Here is a 14,210-nt window from a genome sequence, read left to right as displayed (position 1 = left end):
GGTGTAGAAGTCACAGGAACAGATTTCTGTGATCCAATAAGGGAGCAGGTACAGTTACCTCATCAAGTTCTACTTTCCTCCCACTCACATCTTTCGAGAGAAACTCCTTCTCTAGAAAGGATCCATACTTAGCAACGAATGTCTTGCCTTCGGATCTGTGATAGAAGGTGTACCCAACTGTCTCCTTTGGGTATCCTATGAAGACACATTTCTCCGATTTGGGTTTGAGCTTATCAGGATGAAATTTTTTCACATAAGCATCGCAACCCCAAAATTTTAAGAAACGACAACTTTGGTTTCTTGCCAAACCACAGTTCATAAGGCGTCGTCTCAACGGATTTTGATGGTGCCCTATTTAACGTGAATGTAGCTGTCTCTAATGCATAACCCAAAACGATAGTGGTAAATTGGTAAGAGACATCATAGATTGCACTATATCCAATAAAGTACGGTTATGACGTTCGGACACACCATTACACTGTGGTGTTCCAGGTGGCGTGAGTAGTGAAACTATTTCACATTGTTTTAACTGAAGGCCAAACTCGTAACTCAAATATTTTACCTCTGCGATCATATCGTAGAAACTTTTATTTTCTTGTTACGATGATTCTCCACTTCACTCTGAAATTCTTTGAACTTTTCAAATGTTTCAGACTTTGTGTTTCATCAAGTAGATATACCCATATCTGCTCAAATCATCTGTGAAGGTCAGAAAATAATGATACCTGCTACGAGCCTCAATATTCATCGGACCACATACATCTGTATGTATGATTTCCAACAAATCTGTTGCTCTCTCCATAGTTCCGGAGAACGGCGTTTTAGTCATCTTGCCCATGAGGCACGGTTCGCAAGCATCAAGTGATTCATAATCAAGTGATTCCAAAATCCCATCAGTATGGAGTTTCTTCATGCGCTTTACACCAATATGACCTAAACGGCAGTACCACAAATAAGTTGCACTATCATTATTAACTTTGCATCTTTTGGCTTCAATATTATGAATATGTGTATCACTACGATCGAGATCCAACAAACCATTTCCGTTGGTGTGTATGACCATAAAGGTTTTATTCATGTAAACAGAACAACAATTGTTCTCTAACTTAAATGAATAACCATATTGCAATAAACATGATCAAATCATATTCATGCTCAACGCAAACACCAAATAACACTTATTTAGTTTCAACACTAATCCCGAAAGTACAGGGAGTGTGCGATGATGATCATATCAATCTTGGAACTACTTCCAACACACATCGTCACCTCGCCTTTTACTAGTCTCTGTTTATTCTGCAACTCCCGTTTTCGAGTTACTACTCTTTAGCAACAACCAGTATCAATTACCGAGGGGTTGCTATAAACACTAGTAAAGTACACATCAATAATCAGTATATCAAATATACCTTTGTTCACTTTGCCATCCTTCTTATCCACCAAATAGTTGGGGTAGTTCCGCTTCCAGTGACCAGTCCCTTTGCAGTAGAAGCACTTAGTCTCAGGCTTAGGACCAGACTTAGGCTTCTTCACTTGAGCAGCAACTTGCTTGCCGTTCTTTTTGAAGTTCCCCTTTTTCCCTTTGCCCTTTTCTTGAAACTAGCGGTCTCGTCAACCATCAACACTTGAAGTGGTCTCGTCAACCATCAACACTTGATGTTTTTCTTGATTTCTACCTTCGTCGATTTCAGCATCACGAAGAGCTCGGGAATTACTTTCGTCATCCCTTGCATACCATAGTTCATCACGAAGTTCTACTAACTTGGTGATGGTGACTAGAGAATTCTGTCAATCACTATTTTATCTGGAAGATAAACTCCCACTTGATTCAAGCGATTGTAGTACCCAGACAATCTGAGCACATGCTCACTAGTTGAGCGATTCTCCTCCATCTTTTTGCTATAGAACTTGTTGGAGATTTCATATCTCTCAACTCGGGTATTTGCTTGAAATATTAACTTCAACTCCTGGAACATCTCATATGGTCCATGACGTTCAAAACGTCTTTGAAGTCCCGATTCTAAGCCGTTAAGCATGGTGCACTAAACTATCAAGTAGTCATCATATTGAGCTAGCCAAACGTTCATAACGTCTGCATCTGCTCCTGCAATAGGTCTGTCACCTAGCGGTGCATCAAGGACATAATTTTTCTGTGCAGCAATGAGGATAATCCTCAGATCACGGATCCAATCCGCATCTTTGCTACTAACATCTTTCAACATAATTTTTCTCTAGGAACAAAAAATAAACACAGGGAAGCAACAACGCGAGCTATTGATCTACAACATAATTTGCAAAATACTATCAGGACTAAGTTCATGATAAATTTAAGTTCAATTAATCATATTACTTAAGAACTCCCACTTAGATAGACATCTCTCTAATCATCTAAGTGATTACGTGATCCAAAGCAACTAAACCATGTCCGATTAACACGTGAGATGGAGTAGTTTCAATGGTGAACATCACTATGTTGATCATATCTACTATATGATTCACGCTCGACCTTTCGGTCTCTGTGTTCCGAGGCCATATCTGTATATGCTAGGCTCGTCAAGTTTAACCTGAGTATTCCGCGTGTGCAACTGTTTTGCACCCGTTGTATTTGAACGTAGAGCCTATCACACCCGATTAACACGTGGTGTCTCAGCACGAAGAACTTTTGCAACGGTGCATACTCAGGGAGAACACTTTTATCTTGAAATTTTAGTGAGAGATCATCTTATAATGCTACCGTCAATCAAAGCAAGATAAGATGCATAAAGGATTAACATCACATGCAATCAATATAAGTGATATGATATGGCCATCATCATCTTGTGCTTGTGATCTCCATCTCCGAAGCACCGTGCTTGTGATCTCCATCTCCGAAGCACCGTCATGATCACCATCGTCACCGGCGCGACACCTTGATCTCCATCGTAGCATCGTTGTCGTCTCGCCAACTTATTGCTTTTACGACTATCGCTACCGCTTAGTGATAAAGTAAAACTATTACATGGCGATTGCATCTCATACAATAAAGCGACAACCATATGGCTCCTGCCAGTTGCCGATAACTCGGTTACAAAACATGATCATCTCATACAACACATTATATCACATCATGTCTTGACCATATCACATCACAACATGCCCTGCAAAAACAAGTTAGACGTCCTCTACTTTGTTGTTGCAAGTTTTACGTGGCTGCTACGGGCTTAGCAAGAACCGTTCTTACCTACGCATCAAAACCACAACGATAGTTTGTCAAGTTGGTGCTGTTTTAACCTTCGCAAGGACCGGGCGTAGCCACACTCGGTTCAACTAAAGTGAGAGAGACAGACACCCGCCAGTCACCTTTAAGCAACGAGTGCTCCGAACGGTGAAACCAGTCTCGCGTAAGCGTACGCGTAATGTCGGTCCGGGCCGCTTCATCTCACAATACCGCTGAACCAAAGTATGACATGCTGGTAAGCAGTATGACTTATATCGCCCACAACTCACTTGTGTTCTACTCGTGCATAGCATCAACGCATAAAACCAGGCTCGGATGCCACTGTTGGGGAACGTAGTAATTTCAAAAAAATTCCTACGCACACGCAAGATCATGGTGATGCATAGCAACGAGAGGGGAGAGTGTTGTCCACGTACCCTCGTAGACCGACAGCGGAAGCGTTATCACAACGCGGTTGATGTAGTCGTACGTCTTCACGATCCGACCGATCAAGTACCGAACGTACGGCACCTCCGAGTTCTACACACGTTCAGCTCGATGACGTCCCTCGAACTCCGATCCAGCCGAGTGTTGAGGGAGAGTTTCGTCAGCACGACGGCGTGGTGACGATGATGATGTTCCACCGACGCAGGGCTTCGCCTAAGCTCCGCAACGGTATTATCGAGGTGTAATATGGTGGAGGGGGGCACCGCACACGGCTAAGAGATCTCAAGGATCAATTGTTGTGTCTCTGGGGTGCCCCCCTGCCCCCGTATATAAAGGAGCAAGGGAGGAGGAGGCCGGCCCTAGGAGGGGGCGCACCAAGTGTGGAGTCCTACTAGGACTCCCTAGTCCTAGTAGGATTCCACCTCCCATATGGAATAGGAAAAGAGGAAGGGAAAAAGAGAAGGAAGGAAGGGGGCGCCCCCCTTCCCTAGTCCAATTCGGACCAGACCAAGGGGAGGGGTGCGGCCACCCTTGAGGCCCTTTTTCTTCTTTCCCGTATGGCCCAATAAGGCCCAATACGTATTCCCGTAACTCTCCGGTACTCCGAAAAATACCCGAATCACTCGGAACCTTTCCGAAGTCCGAATATAGTCGTCCAATATATCGATCTTTACGTCTCGACCATTTCGAGACTCCTCGTCATGTCCCCGATCTCATCCGGGACTCCGAACTCCTTCGGTACATCAACATACATAAACTCATAATAAAACTGTCATCGTAACTTTAAGCGTGCGGACCCTACGGGTTCGAGAACTATGTAGACATGACCGAGACACGTCTCCGGTCAATAACCAATAGCGGGACCTGGATGCCCATATTGGCTCCCACATATTCTACGAAGATCTTTATCGGTCAGACCGCATAACAACATACGTTGTTCCCTTTGTCATCAGTATGTTACTTGCCCGAGATTCGATCGTCGGTATCTCGATACCTAGTTCAATCTCGTTACCGGCAAGTCTCTTTACTCGTTCCGTAACACATCATCCCGCAACTAACTTATTAGTCACAATGCTTGCAAGGCTTATAGTGATGTGCATTACCGAGTGGGCCCAGAGATACCTCTCCGACAATCGGAGTGACAAATCCTAATCTCGAAATACGCCAACCCAACAAGTACCTTTGGAGACACCTGTAGAGCACCTTTATAATCACCCATTTACGTTGTGACGTTTGGTAGCACACAAAGTGTTCCTCCGGTAAACGGGAGTTGCATAATCTCATAGTCAGAGGAACATGTATAAGTCATGAAGAAAGCAATAGCAACATACTAAACGATCGGGTGCTAAGCTAACGGAATGGGTCAAGTCAATCACGTCATTCTCCTAATGAGGTGATCTCGTAAATCAAATGACAACTTATGTCTATGGCTAGGAAACATAACCATCTTTGATTAACGAGCTAGTCAAGTAGAGGCATACTAGTGACACTCTGTTTGTCTATGTATTCACACATGTATTATGTTTCCGGTTAATACAATTCTAGCATGAATAATAAAAATTTATCATGATATAAGGAAATAAATAATAACTTTATTATTGCCTCTAGGGCATATTTCCTTCACTTCTTACCCTTGCCCTTCTTGAACTTAGTGGTTTTATTCACCATCAACACTTGATGTTCTTTTCTGATCTCCACCTCCGCTGATTTCAGCATTGAATATATCTCAGGAATGGTCTTTTCCATCCCCTGCATATTGAAGTTCATCACAAAGCTCTTGTAGCTTGGTGGAAGCGACTGGAGGATTCTGTCAATGACCGCGTCGTCCGGGAGATTAACTCCCAGCTGAGTCAAGCGGTTGTGCAACCCAGACATTCTGAGTATGTGCTCACTAACAGAACTATTCTTCTCCATTTTACAGCTGAAGAACTTGCCGGAGACTTCATATCTCTCGACCCGGGCATGAGCTTGGAAAACTAATTTTAGCTCCTCGAACATCTCATATGCTCCATGTTTCTCAAAACGCTTTTGGAGACCCGGTTCTAAGCTGTAAAGCATGCCGCACTGAACGAGAGAGTAATCATCAGCACGCTGCTGCCAAGCGTTCATAACGTCTTAGTTTTCTGGGATTGGTGCTTCACCTAGCGGTGCTTCTAGGACATAATCTTTCTTGGCTACTATGAGGATGATCCTCAGGTTCCGGACCCAGTCCGTATAGTTGCTGCCATCATCTTTCAGCTTGGTTTTCTCTAGGAACGCGTTGAAATTGAGGACAACGTTGGCCATTTGATCTACAAGACATAGTGTAAAGATTTAAGACTAAGTTCATGATAATTAAGTTCATCTAATCAAATTACTCAATGAACTCCCACTCAGATAGACATCCCTCTAGTCATCTAAGTGAAACATGATCCGAGTTAACTAGGCCGTGTCCGATCATCACGTGAGACGGACTAGTCAAGATCGGTGAACATCTCCATGTTGATCGTATCTTCTATACGAATCATGCTCGACCTTTCGGTCCTCCGTGTTCCGAGGCCATGTCTGTACATGCTAGGCTCGTCAAGTCAACCTAAGTGTATTGCGTGTGTTCCGAGGCCATGTCTGTACATGCTAGGCTCGTCAACACCCGTTGTATTCGAACGTTAGAATCTATCACACCCGATCATCACGTGGTGCTTCGAAACAACGAACCTTCGCAACGGTGCACAGTTAGGGTGAACACTTTCTTGAAATTATCATAAGGGATCATCTTACTTACTACCGTCGTTCTAAGAAAATAAGATGCAAAAAACATGATAAACATCACATGCAATCAAATAGTGACATGATATGGCCAATATCATCATGCTCCTTTGATCTCCATCTTCGGGGCACCATGATCATCTTCGTCACCGGCATGACACCATGATCTCCATCATCATGATCTCCATCATTGTGTCTTCATGAAGTCGTCACGCCAACGATTACTTCTACTTCTATGGCTAACGCGTTTAGCAACAAAGTAAAGTAATTTACATGGCGTTATTAATGACACGCAGGTCATACAAAATAATAAAGACAACTCCTATGGCTCCTGCCGGTTGTCATACTCATCGACATGCAAGTCGTGATTCCTATTACAAGAATATGATCAATCTCATACATCACATATATCATTCATCACATCTTCTGGCCATATCACATCACATAACACATGCTGCAAAAACAAGTTAGACGTCCTCTAATTGTTGCTGCAAGTTTTTACGTGGTTTGTAGGTTTCTAGCAAGAACGTTTCTTACCTACGTATGACCACAACGTGATTTGCCAATTTCTATTTACCCTTCATAAGGACCCTTTTCATCGAATCCGTTCCGACTAAAGTAGGAGAGACAGACACCCGCTAGCCACCTTATGCATCTAGTGCATGTCAGTCGGTGGAACCTGTCTCACGTAAGCGTACGTGTAAGGTCGGTCCGGGCCGCTTCATCCTACAATGCCGCCGAAACAAGGAACGACTAGTAGCGGCAAGAAGAATTGGCAACATCAACGCCCACAACTTCTTTGTGTTCTACTCGTGCATAGTAACTACGCATAGGCCTGGCTCATGATGCCACTGTTGGGAATCGTAGCATAATTTTAAAATTTTCCTACGCTCACCAAGATGCATCTATGGAGTATACTAGCAACGAGGGGAAAGGAGTGCATCTACATACCCTTGTAGATCGCGAGCGGAAGCGTTCCAATGAACGTGGATGACGGAGTCGTACTCGCCGTGATCCAAATCACCGATGACCAAGTGCCGAACGGACGGCACCTCCGCGTTCAACACACGTACGGTGCAGCGACGTCTCCTCCTTCTTGATCCAGCAAGGGGGAGGGAGAGGTTGATGGAGATCCAGCAGCACGACGGCGTGGTGGTGGATGTAGCGGGATGCCGGCAGGGCTTCGCCGAGCTTCTACGAGAGAGAGAGGTGTAGCAGGGGAGGAGGGAGGTGCCCAAGGCTGAGATGTTGCTGCCCTCCCTCCCCCCCTTTATATAGGCCCCCTGGGAGGGGGGGCGCCGGCCAAAAAACCCATCTGGTGGGGGGGGGGGGGGGCGGCGGCCAGGGGGGTGCCTTGCCCCCCAAGGCAATTGGGGCGCCCCCTTGCCCTAGGGTTTCCAACCCTAGGCGCAGGAGGGAGGCCCATGGGGGGCGCCCAGCCCACTAGGGGCTGGTTCCCCTCCCACTCCAGCCCACGGGGCCCTCCGGGATAGGTGGCCCCACCCGGTGGACCCCCGGGACCCTTCCGGTGGTCCCGGTACAATACCGGTAGCCCCTGAAACTTTCCCGGTGGCCGAAACTTGACTTCCTATATATAATTCTTCACCTCCGGACCATTCCGGAACTCCTCGTGACGTCCAGGATCTCATCCGGGACTCCGAACAACTTTCGGGTTTCCGCATACACATATCTCTACAACCCTAGCGTCACCGAACCTTAAGTGTGTAGACCCTACGGGTTCGGGAGACATGCAGACATGACCGAGACGCCTCTCCGGTCAATAACCAACAGCAGGATCTGGATACCCATGTTGGCTCCCACATGTTCCACGATGATCTCATCGGATGAACCACGATGTCGAGGATTCAATCAATCCCGTATACAATTCCCTTTATCAATCGGTATGTTACTTGCCCGAGATTCGATCGTCGGTATCCCAATACCTTGTTCAATCTCGTTACCGGCAAGTCTCTTTACTCGTACCGTAATGCATGATCCCGTGACTAACGCCTTAGTCACATTGAGCTCATTATGATGATGCATTACCGAGTGGGCCCAGAGATACCTCTCCGTCACACGGAGTGACAAATCCGAGTCTCGATCCGTGCCAACCCAACAGACACTTTTCGGAGATACCCGTAGTGCACCTTTATAGTCACCCAGTTACGTTGTGACGTTTGGCACACCCAAAGCACTCCTACGGTATCCGGGAGTTGCACGATCTCATGGTCTAAGGAAAAGACACTTGACATTGGAAAAGCTCTAGCAAACGAAACTACACGATCTTTTATGCTATGCTTAGGATTGGGTCTTTTATGCTATGCTTAGGATTGGGTCGTGTCCATCACATCATTCTCCCAATGATGTGATCCCGTTATCAATGACATCCAATGCCCATAGTCAGGAAACCATGACTATCAGTTGATCAACGAGCTAGTCAACTAGAGGCTTACTAGGGACACGTTGTGGTCTATGTATTCACACATGTATTACGATTTCCGGACAATACAATTATAGCATGAACAATAGTCAATTACCATGAACAAAGAAATATAATAATAAACATTTATTGTTGCCTCTAGGGCATATTTCCAACAAAGTCTAGAACGGGCCGTTGACGGGTCAATTTGACACTAGTCGTACGGGCCTTAACTGCGAATGGGCCGTCTACAAGCAGACCGTTAATGGGTCAGCCCGCTAATTTTGACCGGGCCATCCTTTTTAACCTAAACGGGCCACTGTTGGGCCTTGCCACGTGTCGACGTACCATAGACGCCTCCTGTCCATTGGGTTGTGGACATTTGTCCTTTCGTGGTGCTGACACGTGGTTGCTACGGCCAATGGGAATTTTACACGTGGAAAAAATCCCCATTGGCTAGGGCTGTTAACGGGTTATCGGATCCAAACCGGAACCCGATAGCTTGATGGCGACCCGTTATGGTGGATGCCACATGTCGGTTACCCTTGACGAAAGCATTTCCATGACACGCCATTTATCGTCATGGAAGTGGACACTTCCGTGATGATAATTTTGGTATTATCATGGAACACATCTACGACAGCACATGTATGACTATCATGATTCTGTCATAAAATTGTCATGGATGTACATGCATGACAGAAAACGTGACCTACTGTAACAAACACATCTCATTATGGAAGTGTTTTTTTAGTGCATGGGAAATGTGGGAGGAAGTGAAGCACACCTTCAACATTAGTCTTGATGGTCTTGCCTTGTCATGGCTCTTCCACTTCCTATCGGGAGCATGCAAACTGTCAGTTATGGTGCTAGCTATCGCGGTCTGGCACATATCGGGGGCACGTAACTCTGCGAGGAATAACAACGAGCGTCTCATCCGCATCACACTTCCCCAAAGATTTCTTATGTTGACTTGATTGTGCAAACATCTTTATAACCCGTCCTCTGTTCACAATCGTGAGATCCATGCATCAAGTCCCTCTTGGTCTCCTCCGCCGCCAGGTTTCGTTGTTTTTTCTCTGATGCTACTATATTTGACGAGCTCGACAGGTGTGGTTATGGCAGCGTCCTTCTTGATCATGGCTGCCAGTGTATGCTTGCTTGTTCTGAGGCTCTCTCGGGCACTATGAATCCTGAGTTGGTAGAAGCCATTGCTCTTTGCCGAGCAGTTGTTTTGGCGCGCGAGGAGAACATCAACTCGGCCATCTTTGCCTCGGATTGCCTTTCCCTGGTGCAACACCTCAATTCTTCAGCTCGTGATTGCTCGCATGTGGGGTTTGTGGTGGCTGGTATCAAATGTGCATCGTCAAGCTTCATATATGTGACTTCAAACATGTTCCTCGACGGTACAATGTAGTGGCTCATATTTTAGCTAAATCATGTATGAACACTAGTGGCCTTTCTGCTTTATGGATTTTTTGACAAAAAAGAAAACTCCATGTAATCTTTTTTTTGCCTGGATCCAACGGCCGTGCGGCTCGACGGGCCGAAACTCTCGGCCAGCACGCCGGCGCCTATAAGCGCCTTTTTTTACATCAACTATGTGTAATCTTTGTTGCTTAATTATTACGGACGTTCTTAAAAAAAATAATACCATCCAGCACGGTACGTCCACTTTCATCAGCACCCGCACGTACAATCCACACGTGACCGTGACGTGAGTGAAAATATCCAACAACAAAAACCAGTTTGCACTCTGTATAACGAACGAACAAACAAACAAACAACCTGATGAGTTATCTATCTATCCATGCATCATTTCCGGCCGTGCATGCAGAACTAGGTTTCAAATTTCGATAATCTGTTAGTTCCCTCCACTCGATCTCGATCTCGATCTTATATATAGACGCTCCACATCCCACCATCATCATCACCAACACGTACGTCGCGAGCCAACCTACAATGGCGTCGTCCGCCATGCACGTATCCATTCTTTCCCTCCTCCTCCTAGCCACCACAGTGAGCATCCCGCGTGCCTCGTCTCGAGCCGTCCCCTCCCAGGCGGACGGCGGCGCCACCGGCGGCAAGGCCGTGTACACCAAGGTCTGCGACGCGTCCCGGTTCATGGCGGCCGGGCTGGACATGTCCAAGTACCGGTACTGCAACGCGTCGCTTCCGTACGGCGACCGTGTGCGCGACCTCATCGGCTGGATGACGGTGGAGGAGAAGGTGTCCAACCTCGGCGACTGGGCAGACGGCGCGCCCCGCGTCGGCCTTCCCCAGTACAAGTGGTGGTCGGAGGCGCTACACGGGCTCTCCAGCACCGGCCCCACCACCAAGTTCGACGACCCAAAGAAACCGCGCCTCCACTCCGGCCGCGCCGCCGTCTTCAACGGCACTGTCTTCGCTAACGTCATCAACAGCGCCGCCTCCTTCAACGAGTCCCTTTGGAAGTCCATCGGCCAGGTACGCACGTTACGTGTCGTCGGTGCCACGTACGTCTGCTCTTTTTCATATATAGTGCGTGTAACAACAGATCTGGTGGCATGCAATTTGTCTTGGCATGGCAGGCGATCTCGACGGAGGCCCGAGCGATGTACAACCTGGGCAAGGGAGGGCTGACGTACTGGAGCCCCAACATCAACGTGGTGCGCGACCCGAGGTGGGGCCGCGCGCTGGAGACGCCCGGCGAGGACCCCTTCGTCGTCGGCCGCTACGCCGTCAACTTCGTGCGCGGCATGCAGGACGTCCCGGCCACGAGGTGGCCTCCGACCCCATGTCCCGGCCGCTCAAGACCTCCGCGTGCTGCAAGCACTACGCCGCCTATGACGTGGACGACTGGTACGGCCACACGCGCTTCAAGTTCGACGCCCGCGTCGAGGAGCGCGACATGGTCGAGACCTTCCAGCGCCCATTCGAGATGTGTGTCCGCCACGGCGACGTCAGCAGCGTCATGTGCTCCTACAACCGCGTCAACGGCATCCCGGCCTGCGCCGACGCGCGCCTCCTCTCCGGCACCATCCGCCGCGACTGGGGCCTCCACGGCTACATCGTCTCCGACTGCGACGCCGTGCGCGTCATGACCGACAACGCCACATGGCTGGGCTACACCGCGGTCGAGTCCACCGCCGCCGTGCTCAAGGCCGGGCTCGACCTCGACTGCGGCGAGAGCTGGATCGTGCAGGACGGCAAGCCCGTCATGGATTTCCTCACCACCTACGGCCTGGAGGCCGTCCAGAAGGGCAAGACGCGCGAGTCCGACGTCGACAACGCGCTCACCAACCTCTACATGACGCTCATGAGGCTCGGCTACTTCGACGGCATGCCCAGGTACGAGTCCCTCAACGAGAAGGACATCTGCAGCGACGACCACAGGAGCCTCGCCCTCGACGGGGCCAGACAGGGCATGGTGCTCCTCAAGAACCACGGCGGCCTGCTGCCCCTTGACCCCAACAAGTACGGCGCCGTCGCCGTCCGCGGCCCACATGCTGAGGCGCCTGAAAAGATCATGGACGGAGACTACACAGGTGATCAGCTCTTCTCTAGCTGCTGCTGTACTACGTACACCTCACATGTCACGACACATGACGTACTCACATGTTACACATTCTCTTGGATGAAATTTGTAAATGCAGGGCCGCCTTGCCGGTACGTGACGCCGCGAGAAGGCATAAGCAAGGACGTGAACATCTCGCACCACGCAAACTTGACAATCTACTTTGGTGGCATAAACATGCACATCGAGAGGGAGGGCAACGACAGGGAGGATCTCCTCCTGCCCAAGAACCAGACGGAGGAGATCCTCCACATCGCGGCGGCATCGCCTAACCCGATCGTCCTCGTGATCCTGTCCGGCGGCGGCATCGACATCTCCTTCGCGCAGGGCAACCCCAAGATCGGCGCCATCCTCTGGGCCGGGTACCCTGGCGGAGAAGGTGGCAACGCCATTGCTGATGTCATCTTCGGAAGATACAGTCCAGGTAAAGGAAGATGCAAAGTTTATTATTCCGATCAAAGTAAATGGATTCTGATTTTCTGACACGTCGCTGGAACGTTCTGATGTAATTGCTTGATCGAGCAGGAGGACGGCTGCCACTGACATGGTTCAAGAACAAGTACATCCACCAGATTCCTATGACGTCCATGGAGCTACGACCGCGGCCGGACCACGGGTACCCTGGGAGGACATACAAGTTTTACGACGGGCCGGAGATGCTTTATCGGTTCGGCCACGGCCTGAGCTACACCAAGTTCCGATACGAGACCAGCGCTGGCAACGGCACCGCAGTCACCCTCGCCGCCGGCGGGCACTGCAAGCGGCTCAGCTACAAGGCCGGCGCCGTGGACGCTGCCCCGTCCTGCCCCGCCATCGACGTCGCGAGCCACTCCTGCAAGGAGACCGTGGACTTCAACGTCAGCGTCGTCAATGGCGGTGACGTGGACGGCAGCCACACCGTGCTGGTGTACACTGTGCCGCCGCCCGAGGTGGCCGGCGCGCCCATCAAGCAGGTGGTGGCGTTCCAGAGGGTGTTTGTGAAGGCGGGCGGCGCAGCGACCGTGGGGTTCTCGCTCAAGGTGTGCGAGGTGTTTGGCATCGTGGAGAAGACGGCGTACACCGTCGTGCCGTCAGGGGTCAGCACCGTCCTCCTTGAGAACGGTGACACGTCGTCGCCGTCGTCGGTCTCTTTCCCCGTCAAGATCAACTTCTCTACTTAGATTAGTTTTCCTCGGTTCTTTTGCGGCGTTTTGGGACGGTTTCATTCTTTTAGTTTTCCTAGGAGTTTATCAGTAATTAATAGACTAGTATTCAGCATCCTGCTGAATAGTTTGTACCTTCAGTGTCAAAGGGAACGTCCATTCCTGTAGATTTCTCAGTTATAAGATGGTTGAATCAAATGATGGGTTAATACAACAAATTTTGCGTTGCTATATACTCCCTCCGTTCGGAATTACTTATCGTGGAAATGGATGTATCTAGACGTATTTTAGTTCTAGATACATCCATTTTCAAGACAAGTAATTCCGAACGGAGGGAGTATATGGCGAAAAATCATTGACTCTGCGTTTCCTCAGTGAGATCCGTGCTTATTAAACTGAAGTTCCTATAAACATGGAGATGATAGATGAGAGTCTACTTTTAGTTCCTCAGCTCTTTTGTGCCTACACAATTCTCAGGCCCCACGCTCGCTCGCTGGACTGCTCCAGAAAGTAAGGGCGATTGTTTAGGCGACGGTTCCCCTTGGTGAACCCCGGCGAGCAAACGGCTTCCTGTTTGTACTCTATTTTTCGATCAAAGTTAGTATGATCTTTCTCTAAAGATTACTCCGTCCTATAATATAAAAGCGTTTTTGGCACTATCCATAATATAAAAGCGCTTTTTACACTACTATTTTGTGCTCTTTG

The 14,210-nt window shown here is 48.6% G+C and overlaps 1 pseudogene; it reads left to right on the top strand.

Annotated features, from left to right (window-relative positions):
- Positions 1-10,757: 10,757 nt before the first annotated feature.
- On the top strand, positions 10,758-13,686 carry LOC123099788 (probable beta-D-xylosidase 2; annotated as a pseudogene).
- The last annotated feature ends 524 nt before the right edge of the window (positions 13,687-14,210 follow it).

Source organism: Triticum aestivum, chromosome 4D, assembly GCF_018294505.1.
Source record: "Triticum aestivum cultivar Chinese Spring chromosome 4D, IWGSC CS RefSeq v2.1, whole genome shotgun sequence".
Taxonomy (NCBI): domain Eukaryota; kingdom Viridiplantae; phylum Streptophyta; class Magnoliopsida; order Poales; family Poaceae; genus Triticum; species Triticum aestivum.
This window is presented reverse-complemented; position numbering and strand designations above follow the sequence as displayed.